Genomic DNA, 23,033 nt, shown 5'->3' on the forward strand with positions numbered 1-23,033 from the left:
AGCTTATATTTATAAAGTTCAGTACCTACAAGTAATTTAAACATTTAACTGTAATTTCCGCTTTTTAATGCTTACGATAATTGTATACAGAATACCCTTTATTTATCATAAACTTAACAAAGTTTTCATTTTAAATCAATTTATCTAGAACTTATTAATTATAATTAAAACCGTTTTTATATAAGAGAATTTCTGGCCTACTATAATATATTATACGATACGTCATTTTAGTCTTTAATTACTAAGCACATAATTAACCTAAAGATGAATTTAAATCATAATTGTATTCTATCGATAACTATATTGATGTCTTTTTATCATTTTTATAGTCCACGATAAGTATTATCAATAATTTAGTGATCTATATTATATTATTAGCCATAATATTTTAGATTAGTGGGGGGGTCAAAATTAAAAATGTCCCAGTAGTTTTCAAAAGCGACATGAAAAACAAAAGAAAAATTAAGGAAAAATGCGAATTTTTACGCAAAATCTGTTTTCGAGAAAATCGATTTTGGTTTTTGGTGTAACTCTAAAACAAATGACCGTAGGTACATGAAATTATGACTGAATGTTTATACTAGCATATTCTATACACCATAATATTTTCCAAATATTTTTACTTATTTTGAGCTGTTTACGGACACTTTCAGTTCTCAATTTTTTTAGTTTTTTTTCTATAAATATCAATAAAATGTTATTTGTTGGGTAGAAAAGCGTGAAAATTGTATGCAAGGCTCCTGATATATTGTTACAATAGCAGTTGAAAAATATTGAAAATACATAGGCACAATTTTTTTTTATGAGCATTTAAAGTTAAAATGTTGACAAAATTTATCAAATTTAAAATGTAATAATTATTTTGTAGTTAAAAATTTATAAAATGTTCAACTTTTGTAGCTAAGGATTGAAAATTTAAAACAAGGCTCCACGTAAATAAGTAAATATATAAATTACTTTATTCACAATAATTTAAACAAATATACTTAGTAATATCATAGGTTGACTGGCCGTTTTCGCTCAGAATCGTTTTTCTTATACAATGATATTATATCATTGAATTCAAATTTAACACCATCCATTACAGTGACCCACTTGTAACCTACTGTACAGCAGAGCGACATCCACTTACCCACCTTTTTTATAATAATCATTATAATATTGTACCTGGCAATGGGTCATGGATCAGTTTTTTTAAGTGGCCCCAAAATGAAAAACAAAATTTACTTGAAATTTTAGTAAAAAAATGCTCACCACCTTTTTTCCTTTAAAAATACATTTATTCAAATTTTGATCTTTAGAATTTTTAAGTATACCTAAAGACCATATTTTCAAATTACTAATATTTCTTGTACTACTATTAAAGAGTATCCTGTAGCGATACAAACTTATATTTTTCAAATAAGAATCTCCTTTTTTACTGAAAATTATTTAGCAGATGTGGTTCTTGTAAATATAGGTGTACCCTTCGAAATCAAATTTATAATAAGTAGTTGCTGAATTATTAAAATGTTTATACTAAGGATAATAAATATAGTTTTACAATAAAATACTATAAGAAATATTAGATGTGGTACCTATTCACTATTCAGTATATTATACTGAAGTATTATATACTTAGATAATTTTTACAAATTTTTTATCTTGATAGATCAATGGTAATTAGTACTTATTACTAACATTTTCAAATCATCTAAGCCCCCCAAATCTACTTAACCAATTTCTATATAGATATTATCCTTAGTACCCAGAGTTATATAACTCAAAAAGTACTAGTTCAAATTTTGATTTAGATGCATCAAAATTCTCAATAAACAATATCTGCTGAAAAATAATTACTAAAAGTAAATAAAGAGGATTCCTATTTGAAAAACATAAGTTTGTATTCTATAACAACGTCGTCCTTAAATGGCTTAAAAAATCTCTAGCGTTCAAAAATCTTCAAGTGTATTTTAAAATTCCAAAATTCAGAATTTGAGTATAATATGTATAATTGAAGTAAAAAAGTAGGCTGATCATGCTTAAAAAATCACTCTGTATAATATTATTAACGCGAAGCCTGACGAGGGGAATCATTCGTTCAATAATAAATTATGAAATTATTGAAATATTTGAAACTGAGAAATAATAAATAATAATTAATAATTACACAATAAACGAAATTACGAAAACCAAAATTACATTTATATTACCTATAGAATTTTAACTTTGAAGACAAATCCATAAGCTATAAGCATAATATTATTCAAGTAAACTTTCAAAAGTAAATGTCCAATCTTCATCATTGTTTTGTATGTATATATATATATATATAGGTATAAGTCGACGTATAGTATTATAAATTATACATATTTTTGTATGCAACATTTTCATGATCGCTGAATCCAGCAGCGGGGCCTCGCCCGAGCCTATTGTTTTTAAGGAGAGATATAAAACCTAACTTAACTCGCAGTAGCGCAATTAATCCAAAAAAACTTCCTCCTACTCATTACTTGACACTTGTACTATTATGCCCTGCTCACACTATATAATATAGGCAAGCATCTGGTTCCCGTAAACAAAATTTCGCAAGGTTAAATATAGCGATAAATACTATACAGGGTCCTTACTCCCTATATATACCAGGCACACGCCAAGCAAATAAAAACATTTACGAGACCCTAAAAAAAACAGAGGGGCTCCGGCTGCGTTTGCGGCCCAGCGGCCATGGTCAGGCCGACACTGAATTACCTGGTGATCCAATTAAGTTTTGGTATTAAATGGTTCACTTTGTAGGTATACTAATATCATGTAAGGATTATTTTTTAATATACTATTTGAAATCTTATATATACATACATCACATACATACATACATACATACATACATACATACATACATACATACATACTTAGTACATACATACATATGCCACAAATATTGTGTTATTTAAAAATGTATATTATTCTTAATCAGGTATTAACTTATATTTAGAATCGGGTTTACATTATAACTGTTTGTCAAAATTATTTTGGTAACTACTTTTAGATACCTACGTAGTTGAATACAATTATTGTAGATTTTCGATTACACAGTGATTTAAAACAAATTAGTGATCATCTTTGCTGTTGAACTTGAAATTTAATAATAGCATGATACACAACACTAATTTATTTATCTTATATTTTTATAATTTACTAAAAAACCTTGTCCAAAAACATAATAACGGTATGGGTAAATAATGAAAACAAATTAAAATGTTTATTTTATAGGCGTCAACAATAACACTATTTAAGTTCTTTGGCTTGGTCCACAGTAGATACCATGTTGGAGTTTTGAAAATTAAAATTTAATGAATCTCTGCAGGTTATATTTAATTTGTGTAATATTAACATTGATATATTCGTATACACGCATACCTACGAGTAAATTATATTCCATTTACCTACATAAATAATGAAGGCACCGGGACAATAACCGGGTACGTCCACATTGTCGTTTTTTAATGAGAAAAACAACTTCGTGTTTTTATTGTTGAAAAATTATAATAAAAGTTCAAATGTTATAAACTTATGATATTATTATTTGGAATTCAGTAAATTGAATATGGTCTATAAGCAGTGGCGGATCCAGGGGTGGTGGGCAGAGGCCTCGGCCCCCCAGACCTCTTAAACAGACAAGAGACTCCCATTTTTACTTACAGAAATATTTGAAAGTGTGTAATGTATGTATGGCTTGGAAGTAGTTTTTTTAGGACCCCCCCCCAAAAAAAAAAAAATCAAACCCTAGGATTCGCCACTGTTGTTAAGATTAGAATTGTTTAATCTCAATAACTACAAATGTCTATAGTATGTTTATTTATAATATAATATAATATTACAATATAATATTACTTTTATGTGTACACTTATATGTATTTAAATTTAATATGGTACTATATGGTACCTGTGTATTAATATTGTTGAACTAAAAACACAAATTTAATTTTTTTTTTTTGCTGTAATTTTTCTTTAATCTTTATTTTATAAATACTGAGTCACATTATTTATTATGTACGTACTACATAATATACTATACATAGGGTGTAATGGAAATATCTAATAAATGTAATAACTAAATATGATAACTTTTGTTCTGATCAACGTTATTTTTTTTTAGTATACTATTTACAATAATGATAATATAATATTTAAATTTAAAAACATTATCAGAATATAATATTTTATTAGTTATTCCATACCTAGTTATAATTACATTTGCAGTTCTTCCTGTTACACTCAGTGTATATGTATAATGCTTATTACTCCTAAATTTATAGTTTTCCAATAAAATCAAAATAATAAGTACTTAATTATTCATTTATTTGGAAAAATGTATTCAATTACGATTGTTTCAATATTATATTTGACGAATAGTTAGTAATACAAATATACAATGAATAGTGCTTTTTATAAAAAATATTTAAACTGTAATTTGTTAAATACAAAGTTATCTAATAAGTACAATCACCATTGGCTTAGTTATTTTATTTTTGCAGTTGCATTAATGTAATATTAAGGTAAATTTACCTTGTCTACAATCAGAAAAAAACAAATTTCTCATCTTGTTGTAGGTATCTATACTTAGTACTTACCTTGAGTAACCTAGCTATAATATAATATGTGAAAAACTAATATTATTTTAAATTAAATTCATGACAATGATATGTACTTTGAAATTTTCCTAAAATAATCAATTCGTTTAAGAACTTATAACATCCAATCATCGGATTATTTACGTTTATATTTCAAGTAGGTTTTATATTATTTATTATTTGTATCGTAATAAATATTAACATACTGATATAGTAATAATCTTAAATTTTACACTGTAGATGTTCCTACACTGCTGTAAAGGTAGTATTAGTACTTAAATTGTACGGATCGGTGAACACTTTTATAATTGTTTAATTTTAGATTATATTTAAATGAAACTTTTCTAGGGGTAAAAGTGTATCGAATTGGAGCAATGAAATACGAAATCACTTGTTGAAAATTACGTTTTCATAGAGACAGCCTTTATCATTATTGCTTTTATCTTATGATTTAGGATATCCTAAATTAAATTCAAACGAAAATATAAGTTTATAGTAATCGACAAATGCTTAATTTATTGGAAAAAAGCAAGAATTCCAATTTAAGATAGAACCAATTATATACAACTTGTGAAGTAGGTATTTAGGGTCTCAAAAGTTTTGAAAAATTTAAATAAAAGCAAGTGAAAATATTTAATAGATACTGCGGACAGTTTATTTTATGTGACGAACAATAAAGCTTCGACGCTTTACAAATTATCATTAAAACTTAAGCAAACAAATAATATGGTCACAAAAAGTATTTAATGATGATGCAAAGTTACAAGCATCAAGTTGATGGAAAAATTAATAGGTACATAGGTACCTACAAAAATGATAAAAAATAAACCGAGTAAGTCGCTCTGCTATAAAGTAATTAGTAGGAGTCGATTGTATCTTGTTACAGTACCTAAGTCACTGTGATGGATGTCTTCAATTTGAATTCAATGATAAATCATTGATTACGAAAAACGATTCTGAGAGGATATCATCTGTCAGCCTCTATGTCTAAGGAATTTTTACAATTTATTTGTATAACTACATACCTATCGGCTATTTGTAGTTTATATTTTTATAAGATGTAGTACGGTGTGTAGTACGGTGATATAACTAACGAAAACATTGCAATTAATAATAGTTTTAATATTATTTCTTAAAACTTATATAAGTCAATACATATTGTTTTCATTATAGAATAGTGTGAATAGTTTGAAGTTAATCAAAATGTTTTTAAAATGTTAATATTTAGCTGAAAAAATCTATAGTTAATAACGATACATGGTATGTGAAATATAATTAACTCACTACGAATTCTGAGCGGACCGATGAATGTATTAATTTTTACAATTATGTTTTTTTTTTTTTGTCATATATGTACACGATATGTTGAAGAAAAAATGATTAAATATTCAATTTGAATGGCGGTTTCTGGTAGCCGATTGGATCTAGTTGATACTTAAGGGATAAACATTGAAAATTCCTAGTAACCCAAAAACAAATAAACGTAGATATTTGATGCTTTTACCAAATTTTAGATGCTGAGCGGAGCGATGAATGTATTGATTTTATTTTTTTTTATTTATTGTGTCTGCCTTTTAGGGCAGCAAAAATGCCTCGACCTAGATATACGTAGTGTTTGAAAATTTCATGATATTTAAAATTGTGAAATAATTCAGTATTTTAATCAATTTAGTTTGAATATTATGTTTTACATATAATTGACATAGATTACCTCCATAATTGTATGGTATATTTATACCTAACCTTTTGTTCACTTATGTTTTTCTCTCTAATACCTAACTGTTGGTCTATACCTGCGTGTTGACGTCATCGTACAGTGAAATATGGTGGTTTTTTCGTTACGTACCTATACAGTATACTCGTTATTTTTATTTAGTATTTGAATGATAAATATACAATAATAAATTATACAAAATATCTTATACCTGTAGAAATGAACAATATATTATATACGAATTAATACAAAATAATATTATGATGTAAATTCCTTGTATTATTTTCGTTTATATATGAATAAATTAATTTTTTGGGGGACGGAGTGGCTGAGTGGACTAAGGCATCTGTTGCGACGCGCACCGTTGCCGGTTTGAACTTCGGCCACGAGTGGCCCTTCCCTTCGGGCAGTCATGGTGCCCACCCGGGCATGGCAAATACCTACGGGTGCCCACTTGAAAGTTCTGCCCAACTAAAACACACGTTTAAAAAAAAAACTACAGTACTCTCCCCCACAGTTAAAAACTACACAATGGCCTAAGTTGCCATGGATTAAATAATAAAAAAAAAAATTATCGTAAACATCGTAAATAATTTTTTTTGTTTTTTTTCAACCCGAAGGTTGGTTTACAATATTACAGTTCTCCATTCTGACCGATTGCTAGCTTTTTCTTTAAATTTCTTAAAGGTTTTGACTCTTGCATCACATTTAATTTGACCTGTATAAGAAATACGTGGACGTCCTGCAATTCTCTTTCCTTCTATCATATCCTCCAATATTATATTATGCAACTCTCCTGGATGTCTCAGGGAATGTCCAACCATTTTCCAACGCCTTGCTCCAATCGCATCTATGATTGTACGTTTTTTCTCCCACAGTGCTGAGTAGTGAGTACTTTTACTTTGTTAATTAAGTAAATGAATTACGAAAAATATATAAATAACAACATTAATAACTATATAACTGTACACTTATAACTTATAAGAACAATGTACAGATATAATAATCATGGCTACAAACATATACAATTGTCACGGCGTTGTCGTGACTATTTCCTAAGGAAAATAACTATTAATTTGCTAAAAATAAACGAAAATAAAATCTGACTACACCGTTGAAAAATAGACATTTCACTGAATAACCATGAATAAAATCAGAAGCGTTGCTCTGATAACCGAGTAAATTATAAAGCCATAAATAGATACGCTTATTCAAATTGTCGACTACGGTTTGGAGACCGTGTAACAGTTTTAGAGTACGTCTAGAAGATAAAAAAATATAATATGTATACCATTATGTATACCATTTAAAATGGTATTAAAAATGTTTATATTGGGAAAAAACATAGAAAAATGTTTAAATGTTGAAATATACAATATTCTACATATTATATACCTATCGTATTATATGTCAACCACAGCACTCATATTCCATTAATATCAATGATTATACCTAGTACTCTTGTACTATATTATAACTGATGAATAATAAAATAACCATCATTAATATTTGTATTAAAAAAAAATTCAAAGTTGAATGCTTTTGTGAAATATTTCATACTCAAACACTTATAACACTAATGTCTAATAGTTAAACAAATTACTTAAATAACAAAAATATTATTAAATAAACTAAGTATAGGTATTATAGGCTGACATGCCGTGGTCGTTTAGAATCGTTTTCCGTGTACAATATGATTGTATATCATTGAATTCAAGTTTAACCCATCCGTTACTGCGAACCCTTCTAGACGACAGCGTACCTACCCACTTGCCCGATTTTTGTATTAGTTTTTTCTATACTTGTTAAATTTCCAAAATAGTTTAAGCCTATTTGTTGAACAATTTATAAGACATTTTAAATTTTCGATTTTTTTTTTCTCGAAATTTCGATCAAAAAATGTTCGCTTGATCGAAACACTGGAAAGGTACCTACTAATATTTATGATTATTTTACGTGTGTCATTCAATTTCAATGCATACAATTACTTTTCCAGAATATTAAAATTCATCTTTAGCTATTGCCTATTTTTACAACGAGTGGTTGCCAACTTTTTTGTTTTTCCGGATATTTTGAAAAGTATAGTTTATTTTTTAAATTTACATCTCCAAAGTCCAAAAATCCAATTTGCTACCAGATATCACCCTCAAAGTTGAAGTTTAGCAATTTGAATCCATAAAAAATCGAAGACCAACAACACACTCTCTAAAGCAATACTTTTAATTGCTCCACTCAGAATCTAAAATAATATTGATAAAAATGATATTAGTATAAATTAATTATTTTCTGGAATTATTTTTCCAAACGCAGTTTTATAACTTTCCATTTTATTTTAATAGTTAATAATCGAAACTATCTTATTTAAAATAAAAGATTATTAAATAAATTAATTAAAAACATATTTTATTTATATATGTATAGTTATTTTTTATTTTTTTTTGTACACGAATAAAGTATGTAATGCTTAGTTAATGTCCACGCAGTACTTGAAGCATAATTAAAATCATAATAAAAATAATATTAGTTTAATATAGAAAAGGTTCACGTATAGTAATAGGTATTGTTTATTTTTCGGTTGCGGGTATAAATGTAAACCTATGCATATTTTAATGATCTGGAGGAGGATGACTTGTTATTATTGGAAATGTTGGATAACTATTTAAAAATTAATTATTGAAAACCATCCAATGAGAATGTATATTATGGTGAATGTTTCCACGGTAATATGAGTTATTGGTATAACTTAGGTCCAACCTTTAAGCAACAATATCAACAAATATATTTAAAGTACAATATTTTAAATGTGCGTTGCACTGGTCTCGAATAACCTCCATTTTAACTTGATTAACTTCAGAAACCAGACATAAATACATAGAAACAATCTGTAGTTGAAACCCACTAGCTCTTTTTATTGAGTTACGTGCTTAAAGTAAATTTATGAATATACCGAATGTATAAAAAACATTTTTACGACCAACTGGAAATAACAAACTTTAATGTAGTCAGTGGCAACACATCAATTATTTTGTAAACTCCAATTATTCATTTTAAACTTATGGTTAAAAAATATTGAATAATATTACTAAGTAGTAAGCATGTTTTTTAAAACAAATTTATTTAGAGTTTTGTTGTTTACTTTTTCATGGTTCTTCAATTGCCTTAAATGACTCATCAAAATCAGATTTTATATTATACTTTTCTCAATCAAGTTAATCTTACTGACTTATTTAATCAAGTAAATTAATATGTGAATTGTTCTCCAAACTTATTAACAGTTGCTTCAATAAATATTGCATTGTGTACCAGATCTACCAGATATTAAATAGTACCTATAGCCCTATAGGTATTATATTACGATTAAAATACTGTTCACCACCATCATTTAATTTCCTACTAGGTACTAATTATTATTATAAATTGTATTTTAACTAACTAGTTTCTGTTAATAGAAATTATTTTTGGTGATTCAACATTAAGAAATGTATCCATCACTTATCATTGTATTAATATAAATAAATTATTATTACGGTGGAATAACTTTTTGAATAAAAACTTAAAAGTATAAAAAAATCGATGGAAACTTTCAATGTTTCTGTTTCTATACTCTATAAACAAATTGGTATGTATAGGTTTTTATTAAATAATCTTGGGAAAAATATTGCTTTTATTTTGCTTATAGTTTTTTTTCCAATAAACTAGCTTAGAACTATGCAGTTATCTTTTAAAAACAAACAGAGCTTAATTTAATTTATGTATTGAAAGAATATTTAAAATGTCTTTTTCCGATTCATTATAAAAAAAAAAAAATACAATTCTGAAATAACAGTAAATTGGTACTTAATCATTTGAATAAAATGTTTGAATTTCTTATTAATAATTACCATAAAAATATTTATTTTAGTACCTAGTACCTTTAAAGTACCTACCTAAAATATCAAACGAGTTTGAATAATATACAATGTATATTATACAACTTAATAATTATTATATAATATATTCTGTCATTGAAATTATTAATAAACATTTATGATTCATTTCAGGTAAAATGTTATATTGTTTTTAAGTTTTAATAAAATATACAATTTTCTATTCTAATACTTGAAATGTTTAATAACTAGAAGGATTATTTAAACATTTTATACATATATCTATTTCACAACGAACCACCTACTTTAGAAGGCCTTTTAAATCTGTATTAGTCATTAATGTACTCGATATTATCTACAAATTAAAGGTGGCCACTCCGATACCTTTTTAATACAAACATTATATCAAACAGTGTAAGCTCTCACACTTTGCAAAATAGTCAAATTTTAATAATTTTTTTTATTTTAAAAATGAAAACTTTACCCAGGTTACATTGGACTCTGATTTTCTAAACTCTATTTACACGAGTTGTAATAACCGTCTTGATAATCACACAGTACTCTTTAATATATTATTCTGGTGCTATTTTAAATAAATTCAAAAGTCTAATAGATACAACATAAATAAAGTCTTCATATTTTTCAAATGAAAAAAAAAATATCAAAATCTGACTACTTCGCAAAGTGTGAAAGTATTTCCTGTAAAGTAGTTTTTGTTTGTTGAAATGGTTTGATTTTATTTTTTCCGTACGGCTGCCATTGGAACGAGACTAGAAATTTCCTTGAATTGCTGCCTTTTAATAAATATACAGATTCATTTTGTTAAACGCATTTTACAGATCACATAAACAAAATATTATGTTAAAACGACATAATATTTCTATTATTACCAATATTCGAATAAATTATTATAGTTTAAAATTTGAAGTGTAGTATATTTTTAAAATAGGGCTAGGGACTCCTAGAATTTGCCTTTTTTTTTTAATAATCATTAAAAATATAGCTAAGCAATATAGAAATTTGTTTCATAGCAATACGAGTTTATATTTAAAATTAATAATTGCATATTTTGCATACTAGACCATTTTTTTTTGTATAAAGCTGTAAGTTTTACGATTTTATATAAAAAAAAAAACTAATTTCCAATAGATTTCTTGAATCTGAGATATTATAGTATGTTGGTATTATTTATATGAAATAAATATTTTATAATTAGTGTTTGTTTTCCTCACTTGTATTGTTACTTATTGGTGCTCCACACAAGTATGTAAGAAGAAAACACATCGGAAAAAAAAATTTAATATTTATTAATACGCAAGTTTTTTTTTACTATACATTTCAATTTATAATTTTACAAATACTATCTAGATATTAAAATAAATTTTTTCCAATACTATGATTTTTTTTTTTTAATGCATAATATTTTAATAGCATATTTAGTGATATTCTTTAAGGCATAAATGCATGCATATTTTAAGGTTTTTTAGGGCATAATGTCCTTAGCACTAGATATAATAATTGTTTTAAATATAAAAAAAAAATGAAGGGATGCATCAAGGTACTTGGTAATATATTATACCTACCTACCTACGTTGTGTACACAAAATATTACGAAGTTAAGATTGTTTGAAAACGATTAATTACTTATTTTTAAATACAATAACTATTTAAGAATTTATAACTGTAAGCCATTAAATTTATTTCCGGATGTAATGATTGTTTTAAAATGTAAAACCACTCACCGTATGGCTCACAGGGCTCCCACGCCAACCCTCACCCCAACAGTCAAGCAGCTAAATTGCATAATTTTTTTTTTACAATGCAATTTAACAAAGCTTTTAATATAATAATATTACTTGTTAATCGTGAACGATATATTATATACAGTTTATTTTCCTATTATAATTTTTGTCCATTAACTTTCTTGTAATTATTTTCATTTTATGTTGTTAATATTAATACAACTTTTGTTGCAGTATTTATTTTATAGACAATATTCGACCAATACAACATCCAAATAGTATTGGTGCATGTTCAGGATAAATGTATTGAATAGTAATAGTCAAACAAAAAAAGCAAACTACGATTGGGTGGCAAATGAATAAGGCGGACCTGACACAAATATAGAAATTATATAGGTAACTAATTGAGCGATGATTACAAATAGTGGAATTTATATTGATTACACGTTATTTAAACAATAAAAGAAACCATTTCAAATTAACAAATCGTTGAAAACTAAAATGATAAAACTGTTTTTGATAATTTTCATAGAAATATTGTATACAACTAATACTTTTTGAATTTTACTAATAGAACGTATAAACAAAATATAATATATTATATAATATATATTTGCTTATGAATAAATATAATTTTAATTAATATTTTAACTGTCCAATATTACTTGAATAATTCTAAAAATAAATATAAATTATTCAAGTACCTAATATTGGAAAATTAAAATAAACAAAAATACATCGGAGAAGTTGCTCTTATTATTAGTAGGTACGAATAAACCTCACCAATGAGTAGTAATACCATGTGAAATTTAAATTCAGTGATAAATTATTGTATACAGAAAATGATTACGAGTAGAGATCAGTCTGTATTTATAATGGTATTTTATTATAAATGTATTCTCCTACTAGTATTTTTCTATCAGTAACGTGGTATGTTGAATTTATTTTTAAAACCATCTCATAATAAGTTGAGTATTTCATTGTATTTAGTAGTAAATAATATTACGGCAAAATGTTTTTTGAATTATAACAATATTAATGAAGTTGTAATTTTTGTTTTAATATTCGATTTTATAAAATGTGAACTTAAAATATACATAAAAAATAATGATTGTACAAATTAATATTTTACATTCCTAGGTGATAGTACGAAAACTTACGAGGAATCTTGTATTAAATTATCAAATCTTAGATAAAAATAAGACAATTTTTTATGATTTTCTCAATATAGTGCACATGTTTTGAACGAGTTTCATTTTTATTTATTAATTTTAAATTAGGTACCTAATGAGCAGCATCGGCCACCGACATTATGGATTACGTCATAATACATCGTTAACAAACAAACGTATGATATATGGTATTATAAATAACTTAACGGTCAGTTAGGAAACAATATATTATTTTATTGTTCAAATTGGCGGAATCAACTAATTTGATCAAATAACACTTGAAAATATCTCTACATTGTTAGTACCTATATTGGACATTAGCACCAGTGCCAGATTAACCATTAGACATAGAAAGCAGTCTACTGTAACTGTTTATTTGCGCAATCCCTGGGGCAGTGAAGTTCAGAAATGCCATAAAAGTGAATTTGTATCACTGTTTCCTAATTTAATAATATTGCGTTCGTGTAATTATCTATTGTTACAACAACAACTATTACTGTTTCAGATATCAGAAGAACGTAATATATTTAAAAGTGGTAAAAATTCATCAAGAAATCTACAATCACATTCTACAAGTCGTAAAGATTTAAATTTTTTCGGTTTACCCTAATCTTTTTCAGACCTTTCCTTGTTCACATAAAATACGCAAATTAAATTTGTTAAATCTAATGTTTTTGCATGTTTTTGCACATTTAAAAAAAATATATCTTCTCATCTACTCTTAGCTGTGCATCAACTAATCTATACTTAGCATTTTATGTTTCTCAAGAGCATATTTTACAATGAATTTATGAGGTAACCGATGGAGTTTGGTGGGCATTATAGTCATAACTATTGATTTCATAAGCTATTGTAATATTATAATGTCTTGCGATACACAATTTTCCTTAACGTTATCACCCTATAACAGAGGAGGTAAAGATCCATTAACCGGTAGATCTTATAAGGTACATATACCCCTACATATATACTGTTGGTCAGCTATTTCGTTTATAGCTGTGTGTGTATGATAATCAACATTTTTATTGCTTTTCCATGTTCAACGCATTTCAGCGTTTATAAATTAACAATATATTTATACATACCTACATAATGCATGAATCAAATTCATAATTCCATTAAATGGGTACTATGTCAAGTGTTCGAAAGTCATGTGTTAGAAAGTCAAGTGTTATAAATTTAAGTCTCATAAGAGTCATGTGTAGAGTTAGGATGTTGATGACCTAAAAAACACACAAAAATGCCCTAAAAAAAATGCAAAAAAGCCCTAAAAAAAGTGCGAAAATGCCCTAAAAACTTCAAAAAATGGCCTTAAAAATTATCTAAAATACTAATTAAGTAAGTAAAAAAACTTATTTATAAATAATAATTTTTATTAGAGATATGGGTATAAATAAATTTCAATATTAAAAATAAATTAAAAAGTAAAATATAAATAAAAAAAAATAATATTAAAAATATTTTTATTATTAGTGTTGGGATGTTGATGTTATAATAATATTCATATTGCATTGTTGCATTGTACAATTAATATGTGACTGATGTTATCAAACAAAAGATGACGACGTCGATCAGTTAATAAATTTTTGTATGATGAAAAACTTCTTTCAACATCAACGGACGTTATGGGTGCATACTTGAAGTAGGTCATGTCATCAGTAGTTAAATCTTCTGGAATATCTTCTCCTCTTGCGCTTTTGCCATCTAGCATTTCAGAGATATTAGTTACAATTTTAAATCCATTATTCTTTAAAATGACATTCTCCATTTTGGTTGCTATTGTTTGTCCGATTTTATTTGGAGCTTTTTGGATTAAAGACTCAATTTTTTTTATGCATTTAATTGGCTCTGATAATAACATCCCAGACGTCTCTAACTGAGTTATTTCCGAAGGTATAAATCCAAAGTTAGATTTTAAATAAATTAAATTTGTTTCCAAACTTGGGTTTAACACTTGTTCTATTGCGTCTTTAATTGCGACTGAATCATTTTTGTCTAATTCCAGAATCACTTTTTTTATATCAGATAAATGCTCACAATAATAATTTGCTGCATTTATCCATGTTCCCCAGCACTCAAAGAGTAAATCTTATCGGAACGCGATAAAATGATATAAATTTTTACTAATAGTCCAAATCCAAAGTTAGATTTTAATAAATTAAATTTGTTTCCAAACTTGGATGTAACATTTGCCCTAAAATCTATAATTTGTGAAAAAATGCCCCACATTGTATAAAAAGTACGAAAAATGCCCTAAAAGATGAAAAAATGACTTGAAAATGTTGAAAATTGACGTTAAAAAACAAAAAAAATGCATTTATAGCTAAAAATGCAAAAAATGCAAAAAAATGCAAAGTAAAATTAGAATATTCTGCATCAAGGGAGCATGAAACAAATTTTTAGCTAGGATAGCATTGTACAGAATAAAAGGAAAAAAAATGCAAAAGTCATCAACATCCTAACTCTAGTCATGTGTTATAAAACGGATTTCTCATAAAAATCATGTGTTATAATATAATATTATTAGAGTACCTACATACATACATGTTCCTTATCGTTTAATTATTAAATACCTAAGTGCCACATTATAACTCAAAACCAAATCTCCGTTCATAAAATACTGAGATAAATACATAATCCACATTATAATAATATTACTTCTAAGCATTGGCGCACCTAGACATTTGAACTAGGGGTTGCTTTAGCTCCAGGTTTTTTTGTGACCCAATGGGACCTATCACCTAACGATTTTTTAGGCGGTGCTAATTTTGACTTAGGGGGTGCTAAGGACAGAGAGCCACCCTCCCTAGTTGCGCCAATGCTTCTAAGTGATGTTAGAATTAAGGATTAATTTTAGAGATTTTCAAAATTACGAAAAAATATTTTGTTTACAATATTTAGGCCGAAACTCGTTCTGTGATTCTCAATTCTACGATTTTAAAAATTAGTTTTACCTTTTATCGTACAAAATGGGATTTTTTGGTAATTTTTTCCCCCACTCAAAATCTGTTTAGTATGTGATGCGCATTAGTTTTATATTATCACATATTATTTGATGAAATCGTATAAGTTCACAAAGAATTTACGTTGTAGAATATAATCCAAGATAATTTAATAAAATATGTTGATACAACGAAATGTATTGTTATTTGTTAGGTACCTGAAATGTTTTGTAAATATTTCCAAGAACAGATACCAACAGTAACAAAATAAAAGTTCCAAGTTGTGGAATTATATGGATTATTTTGTTCAATCTGTGCACAATATTGGGGAACTACTGTTATTATTTTCCAACGACAAGCAAAAAAATGTCCAATGGTTCAAGTTCTAAATTTTAAAGATGGTAAACAAAATAAGTCTGTATTATTCAAATGTTTTTGAAATTCAAACGTATTAAACCTCCAAGGTACGTCTAAATATCGTAATATATTATTTATTATTTCATTTTAATTATTTCGTCATCGTTAATATAATATTATAACATAGCTAGGCAATCAGTCAGTCATTTTCGTTATTAATTTATAATGTATAAGTAATTTTTATTTTTGCATACTTACTATAAATGTTATTCAATTTAGTATTTAATTCAGTATTATATTTACCTATAATAGTATTTAATACATTATGTAATATTATAAAATTTATAAATAGCAATAAACATCTGTAGATATTTGTAATACAATCATACTATCTAAGTGTATCCCATGTTTTTTAAAAATTTGAAAGCAAAATTCTATGGTATAAATTATATTATTAATTGGTATACTGAGCCATTAGCATATTCTTCTTATTATTTTCACCAGCCTGAATTTAACATTCTAAAAGTAGTTACTATTTGAAGTTTCAACAACAACTTTAAGTTTTAAACAATAATACCTACCTATTGCAGAAATACTAAATTAATTTGTATTATTCTGTATTCCTGTATCTATATTTATTATTTTACATAAACCAAGTATAATAATATTATGTTAAATATATAATACGTAATTAAATCGTTATTCGTCGTTTTAGATACCTGTGATTTTTAATAATACCGCCAACAAATTCAATGTGTATCAAGTGATTTTTTAGATTAACATTTTTCACCGGTTTTGTTAGATACCACATTGACTGATTGATTAATACTTTCCAGACACCAGATGTAGGATTTCTTTCGTTTTTTTTTTTTAGTGTAACATTTTTCAAACCATTGCCTTTGAATACAACTCAAGGTGAAAATGTATTTGGTAAAACTTCTATCAAGTTTATATTAATATTTTGTGAATTGGAATCTCCTAAATCCTTAGATATATAAAAATATCAGGTTATAAGAAAGTTTTCCAATAAGAATCCATAATTATTGTACATTTTGAACTGTTTGTTAAACATTTATTATTGCCTTTTTATAATGTATAAAATATATAATTTATTGCAATAATATTAATATTACAAATATTTATCATACACATTAATGTTATTAAAATATGAAGAGCTGGGGAATTATTTCTACATTATAGAAGATTTCGTGGATAACTCGTCATTGAGTAGGTCAATATATTGGATATTATATTTCATAATATTTTTATATTCAGAAACTGTAAATATAATGTTATAATATTAAACGCCTCACAATATAATACAATTTATATTAAACCGTGGTTAATCTGATATCGTGAAACATTTTAAATCTATATTCGATTTAAATATTTTTTTATCGATAAATGGATAATTTAATCATTATATCAAACAATAGAGATAACAACCATTATTGTTTAATAAATAGTTACATTATTATACGCTTCAGTAAGCATTAAATAAATACAAAATACAAAATATTAAGCACTTAATCTGAATACGATATTGTTTTTTAATATAAATATAATATTATAATCTATTCACTTTATTAATCAATGATAGCAGGTACATCATTATTCATTATTTAAAAAAAAAACATAAATATTGTGTACCGATAATATTCTTTTTACACCAATATTTTGATTTATAAACACATGTTTATAATTAATGTATATGATTATAATATAATACTTTAGTTTGGTGCATTTAACTGTACCTACCTATTCCAAAATGATCAAATATTTTCTAAAATAAAATAAAAATAAGTTTAATGAATTACATTAGATATTAAAACTCTGCAAGGAAAAAAAATTACTATAATATTATAGTTAAACAAATTATAGTAAATATAACTATTTAATAGGTAAAATAACTAAAATTATTTACTTATTATTACTATATAAATATAGTTATGAGTTATGGTTAGGTTTACTATATTTTATAGTTAATGCAGTTTGTAATGTTTGAGTTAACTAAAAAATATAGTTGAAATAGCATATTTCAGTTCGAATAACTATAATAACTTGACTATAATATTTTAGTAAATCTGATTAATCTTATAGCTATCCCTATAGAAATTATAATGTACAGTCAATCATACTATTTTTATAGTACAAACAACTGTTTTGTTTTGTCATATTACTCAAAAAAATATTATTCGTTCGGTTGTATGGTTGTTTGAAACGCTCACTATCACGACCGCTCCGTATCATTACACGCACACGCTATATCGACCACACTGTACACAGTCGTCTTCCGACTTACCCCAACCGAATAGGTCATGCTAGGCGTAATGTTGTAATGTCGTATGCGACAAGCACGACCCACACCGTCGGCAGACCGATCGTTCTGTTTTTTTTTCCCAACCACAAAATATACGCACACAACTTCCGCTTCGCACAGTGTTGTACTAATTCCGATTGGATGACGACGAGTGATCGTGTGTTTCAATTAAAGGTCCTTTTGGTTTTCCCCTTTGACCACGTACCCTTCGGGCACTGGCCATGTCTCTGACACATATTGAACGTCAATAGAACTTTTAACTTTATAATATATTTTATTAATCGTATAATTTTTTTTATACTACGCCGTCGTGTCGATTGAGTGTTTTTAAATGTACTACCGGTAAAATATTTTATATTACTATTACATTAGGTACCGATGTGTCGTGTCTCGTGGTAATGATCTCAATCACCATCATAGTTTATTATTCTCACGTCGTGTGTATTAACCATTTAAACCAATATTATATGAAATGTCGTTCTGATACTCATAGATATCGTGAAAAAACTGTATGTTGATCAAGTGTCGTATTTCAATTGCTTTGTAGAAATGTCAAACAATAAAAGAAAAAAACCTAGTCAATATAATATGGGTACCTCCTACTCTATTAAAGTCGCTCCTATGCGCTAGGTATAGTATAAACGGAAATTACCATACAATCCCTGAGATCAAGTTTAAAATGATGTTATAATAAGTTATATTGTAGTGTGCCAGCGTAAAAATAACGAAATTATGAACAACATTACCACATTAAATTGTAATATTAAACAGTTTTTCTCTTTTCTTTAGATTGAAAAGGTTAATTGTTTGCTTGTATACTTATTTTTTATATTGCATGTTTAAAGTTCATCTTAGAAAAAAAATCAATACTAATGTGCACAATTTCTTATTTCTATCATGCACTAAAACCAGAATTAATTTAAAATATTCAAACATCAACGGTTACGATCACGACCGCTCTTGAAACGTAATAAGTATACCCACGAATCGTGGCAGACATAATAGTATACAATTATACTCTCAGCGAGGGGAATAATATGGTAAGGTTATGACAGGTAAGGCTAGAAGATCACATCCAGTAACTACGCGTATACCATAATATACGTGAGTCGAGAGGCGACACGACAAGATATATAATATGTGACACAGTATTAGAAACAAAACTAATTGGAACCCGAATAATGTGAATCGTAAGTCATCTCAATGTTTGTTTTAGTAAAATGAATAATATAATATTTGATTATACGATGTAGGTACCTATTATACTACGATGTAGGACGTAGGTACTATACCAGAAACCGTCCTCTGCAAAGACGACGATTGAATATTTTTTACTGATATATTTTCCTACTTAAAACATAACGACATGCACAGAAAAGTATACTATTGACTGGAGACGTCCTATCGCTCTGCTGTCTAGTAGATTTCGATTGTATCTCGATATTGAATAGGACACGTATGGATGTATTTAATTGGAGAGTTGAATGATAAATCATCGCACACGAAAAACGATTCTGAGCGGTAACGTTAAAAACTAGTTTATTCCAAAAATATCACGTGTATATTGTTAATTATTAGAATATAGTACCATATTGTATCATTGTTATTAGGTAACTTGTGAGTCTAAAATTCTGACGTACCATAGAATGGTGCGTTATATAAACAGCTTAATTTTATTTTAGTCTAAATATTAGGTAAAATGGTGTATAGAAAAAGATAATTCAAGCAATGGTGGAATGTTTCAAGTTTCTATGAATAATATTTTTGAATGACATATTACAAAATAACAAAAACTGTTCACGGAGAAATCGTTATTTTACATTTCATTAGAAATTCAAATTAACATTTGTTGAATATCGGAATTTAAATTTCAAACGCTGTTAAAAAATAAAAGTACATATAATAGGTACCATTTAATATGTTTTATTATTTTATATTTTTTTTGATTCCATGAAAAAAAAATCATTAAATATCTTGTTTTCAAATTTTAAGTAGAAGGTATTCAAATTTAAAATGTTATAAATTTACAACAAACTATAACATTTTTTTTTCCAATTTTGTGATTCTGGCGAAATTTAAAATGATTTTAAAAAAACATTCTGTTCGTTTTTGATATTTTTGAATTACTTTATGGACAACTTATGAATAACTAAATCCAATTTTCTACCAAAAACTACTATCAAAGATCAAAAGTGAAGAATGTTTTGTCACTCTGAAAAGAAATGATGACAGAAAAATAAATAAATAAAAAAACATATTGTTGCTGCGCAAATATTATATTCATTGCTCCGATTAAAATACCTACACAATACACATCATAGTAAAACCATTTTAATTTTTAACCAATACTCGAAGTATTTAATTTAGACTCGGAGTCTAAATTAATACTTATACACGACTAAATTCAAGTTAAATTAATGACTATTAGCAGTATTAAGTAGGTATTTAAAAAAAAACTAACATTTTTTCTCGGGAGTCTTGATACAGTTATCCCTAGTTATTATTAAACGTATACATTTATATATTTTTTTGCTGATCCGCAACATACCTTATAGGTACAATTTCATTACGGACAAAATATGCGATATTGGAATCTTTCTTTTATGTGACATAATTTTGTAGTATATAATATATTATTTTATTTTGTGTACAGAAATAATGTTCTAATATTATATTATTTTTCATGTCGTCTAATTATGTCTAAAGGATATTTTTTTTTTTTTTTGATCTGTCATTTTGAACGGACAATATTATATCGAATGTACGTGGGCAGTTGTTATTATTTACCACCCGCAAAACGGGTTTGAGTTGGCCAATATCAACATCATAATCGACTACAGTTATCATAAATATTATTATTTGTAATCGGTATTACTATATTATTACCTATACCTATCATCATTGTCATCATCATTATAACAGACTATCGACACAATTGTTCTTGCGCGCGTTGTATTCGCGTATTACATTAATATTACCGTCAATGGATAACCGGATATCATTCAACAACGATAGATGATAACGAATAATAATGAAAAAAAAAAAAAAAAAATGTACAATAAAAATAAATCAATAATAATGATGATAACATAAGACTACAATATTATGATATTATATATAGGTACGGCGGCGGTAGGTACTCACTTGCGGAAGAGACGAGCTGGACGGAGACACGCGCTGACTTCGCGGCACGTGCTGCTCGCGGGACCGGCGAAGGATATTGTGGCGGCGGCGGCGGCGGCGTGCTACACTTCCGGTCGGCTACGTCTGGCCGCCCGTCGTGTTCGGCTGACACTGCTTTCGTCGGGCGGCACGGCCGTTTAAAGTTTGAATCGGCAGCGCCATACGGCGGCGGGTGGTATATGTGCCGCGGCCGTACAATAATATTATATGACGTATAAGGGTAGGTACTCGCGTTTCGCCCCCCTCTCCCTCCTCTCTCCCCCCCCCACCCCCCAGGAGCTTACAGCGGCGGCGTACGTTTTTAGCAGTTCGACGACGACGACGGAGCTGAGGCGGCGTGAAATTATAGTGTTTTATATTATATAATTTATTATTATTACTATTATTATGATGTCGATTAAACGCCGTTATGATATAGCCGTTTTACACGTACCTATATCATACAGCAAGCGGGCACAACACGGCCTTTATAATATATATATATATATATATATATATATAAATGTTTATGCGCTTCCGATATTATGTACTTCCGATACGCGTCGAGTGCGCGGAGTGGCATCGCCGTGTTAGTTACGACGAAAAAGTAATACAGTGATGGTGAACATTACGTAATAATATATCGTTGCTGATTTTTTCCACCCGACAATGCGTGTTTGTTTTTTTTTTTCTGAAAATGGGTCTGCCATGTTTATGTCTCTATATGTTTTGCGTTTATAACAGTACCTACTGATGGTACCTATAATATTACTGAATCAAAATTTGCACGAATATTTTTTAGTTATATCTTACCTAGTATAAGGTAAATAAAGTATAAGGATAATAAGATAATGGCAATGCGTGTTCGTTTTTTTTTTCTGAAAATGTGTCTGCCATGTTTATGTCTCTATATGTTTTGCGTTTATAACAGTACCTACAACTGATGGTACCTATAATACTCACGGTTTGGCGCGTGTGCGGTGCAAACGATCATAACAATATCGTCAATATATCACTGCGGTATACCTATTATGTTTAAAAATGTGTCCGAGTTTAAGCATACAATATTATAACACACAGGGTGATTCACCGAGCATGCCCATCCTCTTTTTTTCTATTTCAACAACGCTGTTATTCAAATCTGA

The 23,033-nt window shown here is 27.5% G+C and overlaps 1 protein-coding gene across 1 annotated transcript in view; it reads right to left on the reverse strand.

The window, feature by feature from the left end:
• The window catches only part of LOC132936233 (hemicentin-1-like), a 281,074-nt gene extending 259,069 nt beyond the window's left edge, over positions 1-22,005 (reverse strand). The window contains exon 1 of the mRNA XM_061002921.1: positions 21,871-22,005. The gene's annotated coding sequence lies outside the window, so the exon portion shown is untranslated. The remainder of the gene's footprint in view (positions 1-21,870) is intronic.
• Between the last annotated feature and the right edge of the window lie 1,028 nt (positions 22,006-23,033).

Source organism: Metopolophium dirhodum, chromosome 1 (assembly GCF_019925205.1).
Source record: "Metopolophium dirhodum isolate CAU chromosome 1, ASM1992520v1, whole genome shotgun sequence".
In the NCBI taxonomy this organism is placed as follows: Eukaryota; Metazoa; Arthropoda; class Insecta; order Hemiptera; family Aphididae; genus Metopolophium; species Metopolophium dirhodum.